At 38.6% G+C, this 19,631-nt stretch overlaps 1 long non-coding RNA gene across 1 annotated transcript; it reads right to left on the bottom strand.

Moving 5' to 3' along the window:
- Positions 1-19,559, bottom strand: LOC311596316. The gene is made up of 4 exons (XR_014778797.1): positions 19,420-19,559; positions 3,169-3,470; positions 2,161-2,325; positions 1-148 (listed from the first exon to the last, which is right to left on the bottom strand). It is a non-coding gene; the product is annotated as an uncharacterized lncRNA (long non-coding RNA).
- Between the last annotated feature and the right edge of the window lie 72 nt (positions 19,560-19,631).

Below are 19,631 nucleotides of genomic sequence, written 5' to 3'. Positions count from 1 at the left end.
GATGTGGGTCTGTGCCCCCATCTAACAGCTGGCATCTCTCTGAGGCGCCTGGTGTTCGGTGAAGGCAGGGTTAGAAGCATGACCCTCTCTGGCCGGTTGAATGCTCATTTCACTTGGACCACACAGGCTTCTGGGAACTTGCCCTTTGCTGCCACAAAAAAAAAAGGGGGGGGGGAACTTGCTAATTGGCAAAGGGAATTGTTTGGTGCTCTGCTGTCCAGCATACTGCAGGCCAAAATATAGCAGATGCATTGCTGCATGGACACAAAGGCCACTACATGAAAGGCACTCAAGTCCTGTAGCCTGGGGGGTTAATGGCGGGCATTTTGATGCCTTGTTGTTTCAGATCATGGCTTGTATCATTTTCTTCTATGGATATTCTCAACCATCCCGTACATGTGATAGCCAATTTCATAGTGTTACTTAAGAAATGACTTCTAGCCTTAGAAGGTCCCATATATTCTCCGTGGATCTTTCTCACTGGAACATATCCAAACTCTGAACTGTTATGCATGCATGTTTATGTTGTAAGACTGGGTCAAGAGGGAAAAATGCTTACACATCTTCCCCGGATAGCAGCTACTGCGTTTGCAAAGCCCTCATGAGCACCCTGTGGTACAGAGACAAACGAGGAGGATTCATAGAACTAGACCCCACGTGTCTGCATTTAGTTAGTTTATCATAGTTGCAGGAAAATGATTAAAGCCAAGAACAAGGAAACAAATGTGTGGAGCAAGAGAGAGGAGAGTCAGAGCTTCTGTAATCCTCCTCCAGCTTGGTGATATCTCCTAGCAGTAATATATGAAAACACCCAAGGTTGCTGCCAACACAGGGTCCTCACTGAGCTGATCTTGTCAATGCATTTTCCTGAGGTTTGGCATACAGTTGTGCAAACCCTCTGTGTGTCCAGATTTAGTTTCTGGACATTCTAGAGCCTAATCCTTTCCATGTGGCCTATGACTCATTCCTCCAATCACGTGTGTGTGTGTGTGTGTGTGTGTGTGTGTGTGTGTGTGTGTGTGTGTGTGCTTACATATAATCTTCTGAGTCTAGTCAATGTTGTTACATGTGTATGGACATAGACCTGACAGTTTTGGCTTAGACAGTCTTCTGTTATAGAAGTCTTTCTCTGAAGAAAACTGACTCCCTGGCCCTCAGTGGTTATGGAATGCATATCATTCTTTAAATGGGGTGTTTACAAGTCTGCTCTTCTAAAAGTTTTGCACAGGTAACTGCATTGTGGAGATTTCATGGGTTTAAGACACCTGTCATGTCCAGAAACATGATTTCAAAGCAGTCCTTCTGGGTTTGCCGCCCTTACAAGCTTTCTGCCCTTTCCTTCTCAATGTTCCCTGAACCTTGGATATTAGGAATGTATTACAGATGTCTTGTTTGAGGATAAGCATTCCAGAGTCACTTTTTCTCAGCACTTTGACCGGGTCTGTAGTAGTCTCTGTTGAAAAGAGTCTTCCTTGAAGAGGTGGGAGACCTAGATTTATCTATGTGTGGTAATACATTCTTCTGCTAATATCTCTTGACTTCAAAGAAAACAAAGGTTCGTTAGACCTTGCAGCCAAGTTAATAATTGAGAATTGAGACCACTCAAGACTATGTACTTGATGTCCTACTATGCACTTGCAAATGTTCAGGTTAAATCTGACTTTATGAAATCAACTTAGCCAAACTTACTATGCCTTGGATTTCCCATGCTGACTTAAGCTAAACTAATAATTTCAGTCTTGAGATATTTACACTCTCATGGCCCTGACCCAGCATAAGGCATATGTGTATGTGTAGATGTGTTCAGCTACATAAAAGTAGGCAACAGATAGAAAGGAATCATATACAAAAATTATCACATAAATGTTGGAAACGACATGTGAATATATATGGTGATGGCATCTAATTACAGTTTTGAATGCTCTTTTGGGTTAGTTGGGTTCAATAAAGTAACTTCTTCTCTTGTAGAAGTCTATTAAAGAGTTCTGTGAGGAAGCCTTCTCTTCTTCTCACAGCATGTTTTCCATGCTGTCCATACACACAGAGCAATGTCCCTTGTTAGGATCAGCACTGGGATAGCACAGATTGTGCCATAAGCACAGATGCAAAACAGGCAGGGAAACTAGAACGATCTGTATGAGAATGGCCCCACAGACTCACATGCTTGAATGCTTGGTCACTGGTTGGCTTCTCCAGCCGCAGATCTTGATTAGTTTTACAGTACCAGGTATGAATTCCCTCTAGTTGAGCAGGCTATAAATCCAATAGGAAAACCATTGTTTATCCTCAATATATTAATGCCATCATTGCTTCTTTAGACAATTCCTGACATGAAGAAGAAGAAGAAGAAGAAGAAGAAGAAGAAGAAGAAGAAGAAGAAGAAGAAGAAGAAGAAGAAGAAGAAGAAGAACAAGAAGAACAAGAACAAGAAGAACAAGAAAAGAAGAAGAAGAACAAGAAGAACAAGAAGAAGAAGAACAAGAACAAGATGAGGAGGAGGAGATGAAAAAGAAGAAGAGAAAGAAAGAAAGAAAGAAAAAAGAAAGAAAGAAAAACAAAACAGGGTATCACTTGACAGTCCATGATAGCCATGAACTTCTGATCTTTACCCCTGTGTTCTAAGTATTAAATTTCAGACATGCACCCACATGCCTGGATACTGTGAGGCTAAAAGTTGTCAGCATTCTATCCTCATTAGGACAGTGCTAAGTGCCAAGTCTGTGTCTACCTGCTTTTTGGCATGCCCTTCCTGTTTGTTGTCATGCAATCCTTGGGTAGTCCATGCACTCTCAGAGGCACCTTCATGTAGATCCACCTCATATTCCTAGCTTAGATATTGTTTTCACTGAGTTGGTAACAAGAAAATCAAAAGTGATTTTTCAGATTTATTATATTTTACTGAGATTTTCATACCTGAATACAGTATAAAATCATACTAAAAGTCAAAACAATAGTATATGCCAAATTTGCCATACTTTCATTTGTTTAAGTGACAAAAATGGTAAATCCTACTGAAAATATGGAAAAGTGGTATATTATCTTTCAGAACAGTGAAATGTTTGAGGATGAAAAAAATTGCATGTTTTCTTCCTTCAGTTACTGTTTGGATATCTGTATAAAAAGGATGGAAACAACTTCAGCTTTTATGGTCCTAGTTTAAAAGCATACCTCTGTGTATAATTTGGTTTTTATCTCAAATCCTTAACTATCGCTCTCTGTGGGTTTGCGATTCTTCCCTGACCCCTGCTCGCCTCAGAAGAGCCATTATGATTCTCCACCTTCAGCTCCCAGGCTTCACGACACCCGGAGCCCACCTGTCAGCAATCGGCTGTACATTGGCTTAATTTTCACTTTTCTCCTTTTCTTTGAGGCAGTCTGGCGATTCGCCTTCAGTTATTGCTCATCCCAGAGCCTGCAGTTCTTCTGGTGAGGCCTTTTCATTACTCTGTAACTCTCCCGTGTGTTTACCGCTGTGAAACAGAAACAGAGGCAGAAAGGGACTACTTTATTATTCTCTGTAATTACTGCCTTTTCTGAAAGCACTCTAAACTCACAGTAAATGGGTCTTCATTGCAGGCGTAAATGGTTCCCTTTTTGGTGCATGGAGTGCTTCTTAGATATTAAGTCCAGGTCTGTGCATATGCTAGGCAAATGTCCTACCCCAGAGCTGCACTCCCATTCCGTTGCTTGCTTCCTTTATAATACTGACCGAAAGTTACACACATGTTTCAGAACATGACAAAAGAAGTTTGATCGTGTTCAGGTAAGCTGTAGAACTATAAACCAGCGGAATACTAGTGATGGGATTTATTCTTTCTTCCTGTTTTCTTTCTGTATCCTTATGAGCCTCATGACAAATAGTATCAGAACTAAAATTTCTTTTTTTTTCCTTTTTTTATTAATTTATTCTTGTTACATCTCAATGGTTATCCCATCCCTTGTATCCTCCCATTCTTCCCTCCCTCCCATTTTCCCCTTATTCCCCTCCCCTGTGACTGTTCATTATGATAGGCAGATTTGGGCCCAGGGGTCCCGCTCAAACTAAGGCACCAGCCAAAGACAATACAGGCCGTCAAACTTTAAACCCCTACCCAGATCTAGCCAATGGTCAGAACATTCTCCACAGTAGAGTGGAGAATGGGATATGACTTTCTCACATACTCTGGTGCCTCACCTTTGACCATGTCTTCTGGAGGGGGAGACCTGGTGACACTCAGAGGAAGGACAGCAGGTTACCAAAATTAAAATTTCTTAGCAGCTGTAAAGAACCAAATGAACAGATGTGTTCTAGTCAGAACAGCTAGAGTATTCAATAACCAGAAACCTTAGGAGCTTGTAACACAGGCTCATTTCCTGTGCAGGTTGGATGTGCATGCAAGTGAGGAGTTCTGTTCTACACTCCCTCATCTTGGTCCTAAGCTGGAGGGACAGTGGCCCAACACTCTGTGATTGTGAGAATGGCTCAGTGGTGAGGACGTTGTCAGCAGCCACGGGCCGCTTACACTTACCTGCTTGCATACAGTGGCTCACATGGCCCACACAAGCACAGGAATGGGACCTTAGGGGCAAAGCTATCCTGTGCTCGGAGTGTTTACCTACTGACGACAGACGCTGACTTCGTAAGATGCTTGTCTGGTGTCTGAACTCGTAGTGCACAACCACGGAATCTTAATAAACATAGTTCTTTGATGTAACAAGTCCTATAACTTGGCTCAGTTCCTGTGTCTATAGAGAGAATATTTCCCCATGGTAATTATTATTTTATTTCAGATGTTCACTTAAAGTTCTATTAGGAAAAACAGTGAACATCAATATTCTCAATTTATTCATAATATTACAAACATCTAATAATATTTCTTTTACTTTAAACTCATTTTAGTTTTTTTCATCCTCCATGCTCTTCTCTCTTACTGAAATGTTTCCTTTTTTGCACCAAAGAACATATTCCAAGTTTCCAGCCTTTCCATGTGAAACACACTGAGTTTAATGAGAGTTACTTGCACCAGTGTGTGTAGTGTCAAAGAAGTTTTAATACGAAAAAAATGACAGCTAATTTTAAGTGGATTCTAGCTTTCTGATAAACTTATTTCTTATAATCATCACAATTGTGTCATTTTATATAAATGGATGCAACTTAATCATATACCTGTAAGAAATGACATCAAATGTTAAGAAAAACTCCTGCCTTTTCTCTTAAGGATTTGTTTATTTTATGTACATGAGTGTCTTGCTTGTATGCATATCTGTGTAACTTGGTTGCGTGCCTGCTGCTCACTGAGGTGAGAAGAGTTCATTTGATCCACTGGAACTGAACTTATGAGTGATCTGAGTTGCCATGTCAACCCTGGGAACCAAACCCAGGTCTTCTGCAAGAACACAGCAAGAGAACATAACCACTGAGGATTCACCATCCTTTCTTTTACCTTTTTGTCTTGTAAAATACAAATATATTTTAAACTTTTTTAAAAAATCAACACACGTGAATTGTATATTTACAGGATACTATGGCACTTATAATAATCATAATTCTCAGTGGGATAATTATATTGATCAAATCACATAAAGTGTTATAAAAACCAAGCCCAGATGCCAGGACTTAATTAACATACTTAACCCCAGGAAGGAATGGTAATAATGTGTTCGCATAACATAGAATCTGAAATTTCTCTCAACCTTCTTCTTTCAGTGTCATTTGTTGACATTTTGGCAGGCAACCCAAATGTTGATGACAAAATAGTTCATTTTTCGCAAAAGAAAGTCCTCACTGTCTTCTGAGCATCTTCTAGGTAAAACAGGCACAACGAGTTTCAAAAACTGGCTGCTTATATCACACTAAGAGCAAAATTTAAGAGAGTAATGAAAACAACAAACCTTAATAATCATTATTTTACCTCTCATAGAATTGTTAATCCTGTTACACTCTAATGATTATAAAGAATAAATTATAGAAAAGATTATCTGATTAGTTCTTAATTCTTTCCCTGAAGAGCTGAGAACCATGAGATGTGAGAATATTTCCTCATTGCAGCGATATGGATTTCACAGGAATATGGCTAATCTATACTGTGGTGTTTCTGGAAAGGAAGGGTGGGTGCAAAGCCGAGGGAAGAATCTGACAGTTGTCTTCAAGTCTTGTTGCAAACTTCTCCCAATATGGGCCTTTTGCTCACATGCGTAAAGACCATCACAGTTCAGCAGTGTGTGCTTGTTACTTGCAATTAGTTTCCAGCATTCTTGACTTGAATGTGACTTATCCAAACCCTAGTCTCCCTCATGTACTCTGATGGGCATCGAATAGTCTTCTGGGAAGTCACTTACTTATCTTCCATGTATACCATTAGATATTTTACTGAATTTATTCAAATTGAAAGGTTTGTCTGAGCTTTACATTACTATCCTATAATTTTTGTTAATTAATTAAAAGAAATCGTTATGAAACCCAGGAAGACAGGCACAGGTATGGTTTGTGTGTCCGTAACCATCACTAGCTTTCTGCAGCTGTGGTGAAGCTCTTGGGATGAACATATCCAAACAATGAGAGGTTTCTATTGTCTGATGATTTCACAGGTGCCAGTTTGTCCTTGCCTGATGCTTATAAGGATGTAGAACATCGTGGTGAGGAGGGCACATCAGAAAAAAATTATTCTTACCTCATGGCAACTGGGAAACAAAGAAGAGAGTGACCAGGGATGGAATCTAATGTTTCCTTGCAGAGCACACACTGAGAACCTAAGCTTTTCCTATTAGGTGTCACTTGCAAGGGGTTTTTACTGTTTCAATGATGCCACTGTCAGGTTACCGATTGAGCTTTAGAAGATAAAGTTAGATCTTAATGAATCTGCCATTATTGGTAACAGTGAACTCATGCTGAGAAAATTATCTGGAGCTATGAACGTAGAGAGATGTGCTAAGTTCTACAGAGAGGCCTTGTCTTCCATTTAGCGTGAGCTCCACCAGTTTTCTCCCACCAAATTGCTGTTTCACAGGCATCCAAGAGGCAGAGCTTGAAACTCATATCCTAAGGAAATTTTCCAACACCTTATGTCTATCAGAGGATGTAATTCGGGTGAAAGACTGCCTGGCCAGGAGCAGATAGAAATCTCTCATCACTCCTGAAAATTCTGAGACTGCTTATCTTTCAAGGATGGAGGATCTTTATTTTGGAGTATCTACCTCATTTTCCTCAGGCTCAGATTTAATTAAACACAGGAAGACATACACACACACACACACACACACACACACACACACACACACACACACACACACACACTCCTTCACCAGGAAAAATAGCAATTCTTTGTAGCTGAGAAAAGAGACAATATGGTGCCTGTTGCTTCCTCTTGCAAGAAATGACTGCTTATACTATTTCACAGTTAAGTTCAAAGATTTATTCTGCCCTGCATTTCACTGTGCCCTATAATCTGTAAAACTCTCACAACCATGGGGAAGAAGACATTAGAATCCCCATTTCTGGTCTAGTAAAATTGTAAAAAAATCCATTTTCCTTTCCAATTATTTTCCTACTTTATTTTCAAGTGCAAGGAATCTATGGTAGAAGAATAAACAGACCCAAATACCTATAAATAGATCTATCTATCAATCAATCAATCTATCTATCTATCTACCTACCTATCTATCATCTATTTATCTATCATCTATTATCTATCTATATAACATCTATCTATCATCTATTATCTATCTATCTATTATTATCTGCCTATCTATCCATCTATCATATATCTATCATCTATCTGTTATCTACCTGTTTGTCTATCATCTATCTATCTATCTATCTATCTATCTATCTATCATCTATTATCTATCTGTCTGTCCATCTATCATCTATATATTATCTATCATCTATTTATCTATCTATCTATCTATCTATCTATCATCTATCTACTGTCTTTTCTGTCTGTTTGTCTATCTATCTATCTATCTATCTTCCTTCTTGCTGTCAACTATATATCTGTCTTGGATATTATAATATATTTTAGTATATTGCATTTGCATATTAGTTTTTCCTTGGCAATAATCTTTTTCTTTTCATTTTTCTTATACCTACATAAGGAAGTTTGCATTGTCCTCTCTCTCATTTCCTTGTTTGAAGTTTGGAACTTCTACTGGCCATGGCACAGTGTCCAGTCTGGACTTGTCCACTTTGGCATCACTGGCCATGAGAGCACTCTCAGGTCTTCAGAAATGAACAAGTCAAATGTTGGTCAACAAAGACAGTGAGCACACTCACAGTGTCTCCTACTCAGGATAGTTAGTAGCCACCTTTTTTGCTCCAGCAGAAAAAAAATCACCTTTTCTCAAGAAAAAGCTTGCACAAAGTTCAAGCACTCATTCATCTCAGAAGGAAACTGTGTCTTCTAATTGTAAAAATAATGCAACCATACACCATAAAAAAATAAAACACAATGGCAAGTGAGATGACGCAGCAGCTAAGGATACTTGGCAGCGATCCACACCTAAGGAGCCCGAGTTTGATCCCTGGAACCCACATAGTGGAAAGAGAGAACCAACTTCTGCAAGTTTCTCTCTCACCTCCACAGACTTGCTATGGTGTTTTCATGCCCATCTCATCCCTACTAAATAAATAAACAGAATCACACAGGAGTAGGTAATGCTGGTAGTAGTGCCTTCCCTGCAGCTGCCTAGTGCCCATTGTATTTTTCTCCCTTTTTAATTTTTTTAAAGGCTGTGTAACCCTGGCTGTACTAGAACTTGCTCTATACACCAGGTTAGCCTCCAATTCAGAGATCCACCTGGCTCAGCCTCCAAAGTGAGAGGATTAAAGTGTATTCCACTATGCCCATATATTGTAATATTTTGAAAAATATTTTTACTGTTTTATTTTTACACTTTTTCTCAAAGTCAAAACAAATAGCATGTATCTTTCTAGTTGCAAATTTACAAACTTCATTAAATGCACTTTTGTTTTCTAGATAAAAGCTGAAGATAAAGCTAAAAAGCATTAGACTTGTTCTACTTTTGTCCAATTACCATGTAAAAGGCTGAAAAGAGATATTCCAAGCAAATAGACACAAGAAGCAAGCCAGTGTAGCCATTTTAAGGTCTAATAAAATAGACTTCCAACCAAAATTAACCAAAAGAGGTGAGGAAGTACACTTCATGCTCATCAAAGGTAAATTTAACCAAGATGACATCACAATTCTGAACATCTATGTCCCCAATACTAGGGTACCCACATTTGTAAAAGAAATATTAACAAAGCTTAAATCACACATCAATCTCTACTCATTAATAGTGGGAGGCTTCAACACCCACTTTCATCTAAGGATAGGCCAATAAAACAGAAACTAAACAGAAATAATGACACTAACCGATAATATGAATCACATGGATCTAACAGATATCTTCAGAACTTTTAACCCAAACACAAAAAATTATACTTTCTTCCCAGCACCTCGTGAAACCTTCTCCAAAATTGATCATATAAGCAATCCTCAACAGATACAAGAAGATTGAAATAATACCTTGTATCTTATCAGATCATCATGGTCTAAAGCTGGACTTCAACAACAACAGAAATAACAAAAAGCCTACACACACATGGAAACTAAACAACTCTTTACTTAATGACAACTGGGACAAGGAAGAAATAAATAAAGGAATTAAGGACTTCATAAAATTCAATGAAAATGAAGGTACAACATAACAAAATTTATGGAACACGTTGAAAGCAGTGCTAAGTTCGTTCATACAGAAATTGAAAACATTTCATAGAGGCAACTTAATGACACATATGGAAGCCATAGGAAAAAAAGATTCAGAAACACCCAAGAGGAGTAAATGTCTGGAAATAATCAAACTCAAAGCTGAAGTTGACAAATCAGAAACAAGGAGAACAATTCAAAGAATCAACAAAATCAGGAGCTGGTTTTGAGAAAACCAACAAGATAGGCCAACCCTTAGCCAAACTAACTAAAAGGCAGTGAGACACTATCCAAACCAATAAAATCAGCAATGAAAAGGGAGACATAACAGCAGACACTGAAGAAATACAAAGAATCATTGGGTCCTACTTCAAAGGCTTACATGCCACAACATTTGCAAATCTAAGGGAAATAGACAATTTTCTTGATCAATTCCATTTGCAAAAGTTGAATCAAGATCAGATAAACAAATTAAATACTCCTAAATAGAAGTAGTTATTAAAAGTCCCCCAACAAAAAAGATCCCAGGGCCAGATAGTTTCAGCTCAGAACTCTACCAGACCTTCAAAGAAGAGCTTGCACCTATACTCTTCAAGCTACTCCACAAAATAGAAATGGATGGAACATTACCAAACTCATTATATGAGGCTACAGTCACTTTCATATCTAAACCTCACAAAGAAACCCAACAATGAAAGGCAACTTCAAACCAAATTCTTTTATGAACATTGATGTAAAAATACTCAATAAAATACTCGCAAACTGAATCCAAGAACACATCAAATACAGCATTCACCGTGAAATAAGGAGGTTTCATTCCAGTCATGTAAGGTGGTTCAATATACAGGAGTCCATCAATGTAATCTACCATATAAACATACTGAAAGAAAAAAACCACATGGCTATCTCATTAGATGCAGAAAAGGACTTTTACGAAAATTCAACATCCCTTCATGATAAATTCATGGAGAGATCAGAGATACAAGGCACATGCCTAAACATAATAAAGGCTATATACAACAAGCCAATAGCCAACATCAAATTAAATGGAGAAAAATCCAAGAAAATTCCTCTAAAATCAGGGACTAGACAAAGCTGCCCACTTTTTCCATATCTCTTCAATATAGTTCTTGAAGTTCTAGCTACAGCAATAAGACAACGAAAGGAAATCCACATTGGAAAGGAAAAAGCCAAAGTATTGCTATTCACAGATGATATGATAGTGTACATAAGTGACCCCAAAAATTCCACCAGAGAACTCCTTCAGCTGATTAACACTTTCAGCAAAGTGGCTAGATACAAAACTAACTCAAAAAAGTCAGTAGCATTCCTGTATACAAGTGGTAATCATGCTGGGAAAGAAATTAGAGAAACTACTCCCTTCATGATAGTCTCAAGTAATATAAAGTATCTAGGGGTAACTCTATCCAAGCAAGTGAAAGACTTGTTTTAAAAAAATTCAAATATCTGAAGAAGGAGATTGAAGATGACATCAGAAGATGTCAAAATACCTACACAATTTGTTAAAAATATTGAAGGATCAGTTCTCAACTTCATATAAAAAAAACCAGAATAGCTTAAAGAATCCTGAACAATAAAAGATCCTACAGAGGAATCTCCATACCCAATCTCAAGCTATACTATAGAGCAACCATAATTAAAACAGCATGGTACTGGCATTGCAATAGGCTGGTTGACCAATGGAATCAAATCAAAGACTGAGAAATAAATACACACACCTATGGACACTTGATTTTTGACAAAGATGCCAAATCTATTTGTCAGGTCCCAGCCCGCGGGAAAAATCGAATCAGGGTTCATCTGAAAGAGGAAGTGGGGATTGAAAGTAGGATACAGAGACACGAGAAATAACAAATCAAGTCAGGAAACTTCTGATCAAGATTTACTTTAATGTCCTACTAGTAAGAATATATATAGAGCAAGGTCAATAGGATCTATTCTAATCTCACTCACCCTAGCCCCCAGGCAAGAATACAATAGCTTGAATTGCTTCCTGTAGAACTTCCTAGTTCTCTGAGTAATTCCCTGTAAGAACTTCCTTAATCCTCTAGGTGGTTCCAAGTTGGGACTTCCCTACTTCTTTCAAGGGTAAATAGTCCAAGAATGGCCTAGGACACAAGACCTCCTGAGGTAAAGGTCAGCAACTCGAAGGTCACAGCATACAGTCTAAGCGCAGGAGTTCTGACATGGCAGAATTTGGCATGAGTTCCCACATCTATTCAATGGGAAAAGGGTAGCATCTTCAACAAATGGTACTGGTCTAACTGGATGTCTACATGTAGAAAAATGCAAGTATATCCATATTTATCACCATGCACAAAACTCAAGTCCAAGTAGATTAACGGCCTCAACATAAAGTCAGAGACACTAAATCTGTTAGATGAAAAAGTAGGGAAGAGCCTGAAACTTATTGGCACAGAAGACAACTTCCTGAACAGAACACCAAGAGCCCAGGCTTTAAGTCAACAACAAGGCAGGAATAGCATTTGTGGTTCAGCTTCTAAATGTTGAGAAATTCCAGATTTAATTAGAGTCCTGTGTGGGACAGTCTCAAATGCTGGACCAATTGGGATTGGAAGTTTTTCTGAAGGCTGTCCTGGGAGCTGTCTTGGTCTGATGAGGAACAGCAACTGAAGCACTTGGTACTGGAACATGAGGGATGCAGGGTGTCAGTGTCCAGCATGCCGAAAAGAATGATTCCTGTCAGGTCTGATCTTTTGTCAGTGTCTGGTTCTTTTCTTCTGAAAACATATAATATGTCACAAGCGTTATACAGTCCTAAAATTATAAATGTATGAGGTATGCGGGATGCACAGAGCAATTAAGGTTGGTTCTCTGCTCTTTGTATGAGCAGAAGAAAGGCATCTGCAAATCTTCAAGCTGTTAACTTGCACACCTGATATACTCAGGTAATTAGTTTTTTTCCTTCTCAAGTCTCTGATCGGGTTGAAGTCCAGATAGTTGTCTTACAATTAAGCTTAATTGTTTATGGATTAAGATGTTTTTAGGTCTAGATAGATGTTTTAAGTTGATAGAGATGAGATATGATAGATACTGATTTACATTCAGGATTTTATATTCACCAAAATAGGAAAGGTGTTTTCTTCAAGGTTGCAAATAGAAATAGCCAAAGCACTATGAATGAAACGTTTATATAATTCCTGATTGTTTCATGGTTCTTCTTGATGTATGTAGTTGATTGTATTTATGTGTAATAATATAAATGTGTATGTAAAAAAGGAAATATAATAAATAAGTTTTTAAAAAAGAAATAGAGCTGTGCTATTAATATTAGCTCATGTAATAAACTCAGGCTCTACCCAGAGAGAAAGAATAACCATAATTTCATGTTACTTTTGGAGCTGGCATCATTATATTATTAATATTCTGCAATTTCTTGTTCTTCTGTGAAACACTTTCTTCATCCATGTGTTCATGCAGAGACTGGCACACCAATTCCAGCCTGTGCACATGGCCACACTTTGATGACACTGTATACTTAAAAAAGATACCTGTTTGGAAGGCTTTGTGAAATTTCAGTCTCGTCCGTTATGCAATAATGTCTTCATTTTTATTTCAGGTAGTATTTAGACCTCTTGAAAAGACAAATGTTAACAAATATAAGCACAATGCCAAAGTGCCCTCAAAATGCCCAAAGTCATGGGGAAGAGGCTAGAGAAACCCAGAGACTCTAATATGTATTCAAAGCATTGTTAATCAAATTTCTCTTGCTGGAATGAACTTCTTCCTAATTTCTGATTGCTGATAAATGTATTTAACCTACTAAGTATTTCTCAAAATTAGAAATTTCATTTCCTAAAATTAATACATAATGAACATCAAAATCAATTCATCAGTTTGTAAATACAGGTTCTCGATACATTAAATACCTTGCTACATGTATGAGATCGAGCAGAACACAATGATGATTGTACTTGTGCATCCTAATGGAAGGTTTAGAATAAACACAGTAAAGAAGAGAAATGAAGATAATAGGAAGATCAAGAATATAATCATTTGTTATTTTAAGAGATTAAAACCTGAGATTTACAAAATCCTTCCTTATAGAGTAAAACAATTTGTGTTACAATGTTCTCCTTTATGAAAAAATTTATTTTAGTACCCTTTAAATTTTATAAAATACTTTTTTCTTAGAAAGCATCTGAATATCAATGGGCCACTTCACCTTAAAGTTCATGTCAGAATGTAGAATCCCAGACTTGCTTGGCGCTCTCTCCACTCTCTGAATTATGAGCACTGTCAGTCAGCCCATAGTGGGTTTTCTTTAATTGTTTGTTTTTGCCATTCTGATTTGTGAGTTCTTCTTTGTATCCTTATATGGCTAAATTTTCCCCAGGAAAAATGATGATGTTGTGCCTCAAATATATTAGAAATTTAACAAATGTTTATGCTTATTGGAGATGATGAAAATCCTGAAGGAAAATCAATATTCCTTCATGTAGATTATCATAAGAAATCAGCACAAGAATGTATCAGACAAAGATCCAGTCAGTCTGCCAAGAGATGTGCTCAGGCATTCATTATGCTGATCATAAAGAACATTTTAAACTCTGTATCATTTTGGCAGTGAGTAAGCAACGGCCCAGTTTCATATGAAAGACAATACTTTAATATTACCATCAAGAAAATATTTGTTTTTATATTTGCATATAGCCTTCTGTTTCTACCATTCCCAGCACATCTAAACATCAATCTTATCCTCTTCTTCACCATAGCTCACAGCAACCATAATAACTTTTGACTTGGCCAGCCAGTGGGGACACAGAGGCCACTCTATTTGACCTCCATTGCATTGTCTTATTAAAAATGTGTCAATAAATGATCAAAAGTAAAAATAAACAAACAGACAAACAAACAAATAAATAACTTTTGACTCAGGAGTCAGAGGTTGCTCTGTGTCTCACACACATGCACACAAATGAATTATTATAAAGCTTCACTGATATGTAATCAAATGGAAACTTTTCCCATTACAGTTATAAAGTGACTCTGATAGAACAACCTAGGACAGGTGATAAACTGTCAGCACATGACAATTAAAATAATTCTAGACTGTTGCCTCTCTAGCCGCTTTGGCTATCCTTCATATGTCCTGACCAAGTTTACTCAACAGAAGTAAAAAAAAGAAAGAAAGAAAGAAAGAAAGAAAGAAAAAAGAAAGAAAGAAAGAAAGAAAGAAAGAAACCTCCAAAGAAGAGGTTTTGTGTTTGATTTTAAGAACATGATTTCTTTTCTCTCTGAAATGATGCACATACAATATAGGCTATAAAACTTGAGAAAATAGCTTCTGCAGATATGACAAACCTGAACAGCTGCTATCTTCACCACCACACACTGATGTCCACATTTGTGCACAACCACTAGGCTCTTTTCCAGTGTGAGTTTGTTTTATGTGAGCACACTTCCCTCACAGATGTCTTACCGAGTAAGCCTTCCGAGTAGTTAAGGATTTGGAGCGAGGTCTCCATAAATATAAGATCCTGGGTTTTGCAGTAGGCAGATTAGGACCCAGCCAAGTTCCAGGGCTAGTTCCAGTCCGGCGTGTTTAACGAGGGCCCAGATGATGCACACTTTCATTTCTCCTTGGTTGCTTAAACAGCTATGAACACATCACTCAGTTTGCATGGCCTCCTTTTCTACCGGGAACCGGTTTCAGAACCTATAAATAGTCTCTGATAAAGCGATGATGGGTGTGCAAAATGGGCATCTGCAAAGCATACATGCTACTGATTAAATAAGCCTAAATATTTTAAAGAGACACTTGTGTCTGCCAGACTGATGGACTATCGAAACAATGGAGGCCAAAGCAAGAGGACTTACCCATGGAATCTCATGCTAGGGCAAGGCAAAGATTTCACCCACAGGAGGAATTTCTTTCTTGGAAACAGATTTCACACACTTCTAACAATTTTCCAGACTACCTTATGGAATGAGACTTTAATCCGGACAGTGAGAGGCCACTGGCTGAAGGGGTCACACATGAACAGGCACTGCTTACATAAGAATATCATTGGCCTGCTATTTAAACTTTAATCTCACTTCAGGACCCTAGAGATGGATGTGGGGTGGTAAATTCACTAGACGCCTCTGTCTCCTCCCAATATGACACTGGATAAATCTATTTTTTCTCTGTTTTTCAGTATTTATTTGGCTATTTTTATTGCGGACGAGTGGCACAAGATGGCGGGGTGCACTGGGTGTGCTCCACAAGCGTGTTAGCACGAGCACTCTGTTGTAAAGAGGACCCCTCCTTCAAGTGACCAGGCAGCGCAGCTGCACTTTCAGGCCACGGGACATTTCTTAGGGATATTTGCACTTGAATTCTGACTTCTGTTCAGAGAAATCATATCTCTCTTTAAAAACGTACGATCAGTATGAAATGGCTTTTATAGGGGATCACATCAAAGGAGGGGCTCCTTCGGGAGTGTGCTATTGTTATCCAGGGCCTTCAAGCTGCTCAGTGTCAGTTCAGAGCATTCCTCAGAGTGCTCATTTAAAACTTCCTGAAGGTACTCCAAGTATATCCAACACTATCAAGATTAAGAGTTAATGTCAATCATAAAACAATTCAATCAAGGCTGCCAAATACCTTTGAAACCACAGCATTGTGGTTGTGTTCACATCTAGTTCCACTTGTTTTATGTTTGATTGAGAGCGTTCCATCTTATTGGCTCCCGCTTAGCTACCTTTCTTGGAGAGCCCAGGGCTACCTGCTCAAGAACAATGCTATCTACGGTTGGCTGGTCCTCCAATGTCAATTCAGACAAGAACACAATCTGTTACACACACGCTCACAGAACAATATTTATTACACACATTCAAAGTATTGTGCCTATTACAACCCTTAACAACATACTTGTGCTTTATTCTAAATAAGAAATATACCATTATTTTAATAGGAAGAACATTTATGGAAAAATTTAGGAAATGTTTTCGCTATTTTAGTGATTTTCTATGTCTTCATAACAAATAACAATCTTTGAAGCAAAAACGTGTAGGAACTATTTCATCTAGCATTTGGAGAAAAACTGTTGGCAAACACTTCTTTTGTATATAAGTCCATTTATTTTGAAAGGACTAAAATGGCTGACGTTAGACATTTCACGCAATTTGGTAAAGCAATAGAGACATTTCCTCTCGTGAAATAAAAGAAAGGATACGCTGGAATTATGTAAGACATGAAAACCTAAGGGAATTAAGAGGAAGTGTTCCTCTTCTAGTCAACTCCTGCTATGAATTTTAGTGTATAATATTTCAAATATTATATGCTCACAAGCACATTGCTTTCCCTTCTATGCGACTCAGAGTCGTAGAGTGCTTGCTGCTCTTCCAGGCCACACAAGTTTGCGCCTCAGGCCCTTTAGATAGTCCACAGCTACACTCAACTCTAGCTCTATCCACAGGTTCAAACTTCCTCTTTCCAACCTCCATGGGCATCTGCACACACATGCCACACAGGAACACAGGCACACAAATGTATGCATAAACAAAATAATTTTAAAAGCAAGTATGTATTATGGGACTTGAAGTGTCAAGCAGATTACTTTGTATTGTAAACACCATTGTTTCATAACGTCCCATAAGTCAGAATACAATCATAGTGGGGATAACAAAGTACCTTAAAAGAATATAAATGATTTGTATAATACAGTATGTTTGTCTTACAATATTCAGACAGTAGCACAGTTTAATCCCAGGGCTCAGGAGCCAAAGGCAGAGGCAGGCAGCTCTTTGTGAGCTAGATTCCAGCATAGTGAATGAGCCCCTCTCCAAAAAACAAACAACCAACCAATCAAAAACAAAAACCAAAAAACCAAAAAACAGCAACAACAAAAACCCTGTCCAAAAAGCACCAAAAAACCAAACCAAACCAAACCAAAATAAAACAGTAACAACAACATCAAAAGACCACCACCAACGGCAACAACAAAAACAAGCAACAACAAAAGAAAAAAACAAAGAGAAGAGTACTGTTGAACCCACAATTGTGGTGTGCTGTCATTTGCTAATAAACACCTAGATGGATGTTAACCTTTGGGCTGTTTGCCAAAGAAGTCTCTGAAACATGATCTGAGGAGTTAAGTCTGTTCCTGGATAGAACTAATAACTTACTTAGCTCATCATGACTCTGGAATGTAGACACACTGAGCTCAGTGAGCTTGAATTTTAATTTAGTCAATTAATGTTTTATCTAATGCAGCTGGGATAACCAAAGATCCTGTAGTTAGAACTAAACTATAGATTGGCAGGTCAATAAATTAACCCTTTTTCTGTCAATCTGATACTCACCAAAATTTCTAACACCCTTGCTAACCATAAGGCTAAAAAGGAGATTCAAACGTGTTTTTCATTTCATTACATAAGGATAATTGCTTTCACACTGCACCCTAATTCAACACATAAATGTTTCTTTAATATGTTATTTACAGTACTGCTCTCTTCATACATTAAAAAAAAAAACGTTTTGTTCTGCTTTTGTTGTTGTTGTTTGTTTTAAAGGTGATGAGAAATTGCTTGGGGTGTTTATATCAGTCAAATGCCTCAAAATACTTAAGGGAGCTGTTTCAATTAGACAATTGTTTAAAGATTTTTTTTAGATGCATGCAAGGCCTTTTGCTCCTAGATTAGCAAGCCAGCTTGCTCTCGTCTGCTCATTTCTGCTCTGTTCTCTTACCCTCTGCGGCAGGTTTACATCCAATTCAGTCTTCATGACAGTGCGATACAGATACAATCGTATTTCGATGGCAGAGACAATCAAATTCAGACGATATTACAGTAAAATAACTCTAAAGTAAGATTGCACTATTTCTGCTGAGTTAAACTCACAAATGATAGTAAAGACGCGGCGGCTGCGCCCATTACAAGGTTCCAGGCAATGTAGAGTGTGGCACCTGTGAGCCACACTTTTCAGTGACTGCCGTGTAGGGCTGACAGATTTTGAGGTTATTTTACAATCTGTAGTGCTCTGCATGTTATAAGAAACAGAATTCATTTGTCTCTGACGCTCTTTTAATCACTGCTCTGATACCCATGGGGAACCTTTGGCCTCAACTTAAACCTATGCTGAGGGTTTCATTTGGGCAACCGCCCCCCCCCCCTTTCCTGTTGAGCTGATTTGAACATGCAGGATATCTTTGGTGTTGAGGCCTTCCATCCTAGACTAGCCATGAAAGAGCCAATAAAAAAGAGTCTTCAAAAATCTCTTATCTCAGAAGACACGTCTCATCAGGCAGAGGCACAACCACTGAAATCTTCAAAGGGAAGAGAGATAGGCGTGACAAACGTCTGGAGAAATAAGGCAGGGACATGCTATGCTCAATGAGCCACAAGGGCTGATTTGGGATTTTCTCCCCATCAGCCTCCTAGAAAGGCATACTACCCAAGACACAGTAAAAACATTGTAATAGTGCTTTTAAAAATCAGGTTAGTGAGCCCGTATTTAAAAGCGGCCTTGTCTTTGCTCAATGTCGATATGGACTACCCATCCCAGAGGTATAGCTCATGATAACCCACTACAGTAGCATTAAGTCGGCTTGGAAAGTTAGAGGGGTAAAGAGCTAAAAACACAAGCGTGCCTTGTGTAAATCCCGAGGCAAACGAATATTGAAAGACAACCTCCTTGCACTGTTGCAGGCGCCTAGAGCTGTTTTAGGGGCTGGGGTGAAGGAAAAAAGCAATCTTGAAGCCTCACCTTTGCGCCTGGGTACTCCCCCACACTGAGTAGGCTGGTTCGCAGGCTGTGGCCAGGAGGCTCCAGTGCCCGTAGGTGGCGCCCCTCGTCCGTACTTGCGCTTCTCCGCTCACTCCAGGCGCCTCTTGGAGCCCCGCGAGTCTCCCCGGGTCTTTAGAGCCCAGAGACTGCGTTTTAATAAATACGCGCGGTGGCACCGCGCTCCACCAGCC

This window comes from Acomys minous (genome assembly GCF_964271855.1).
Source record: "Acomys minous genome assembly, chromosome: 4".
Classification (NCBI taxonomy): domain Eukaryota; kingdom Metazoa; phylum Chordata; class Mammalia; order Rodentia; family Muridae; genus Acomys; species Acomys minous.
This window is presented reverse-complemented; position numbering and strand designations above follow the sequence as displayed.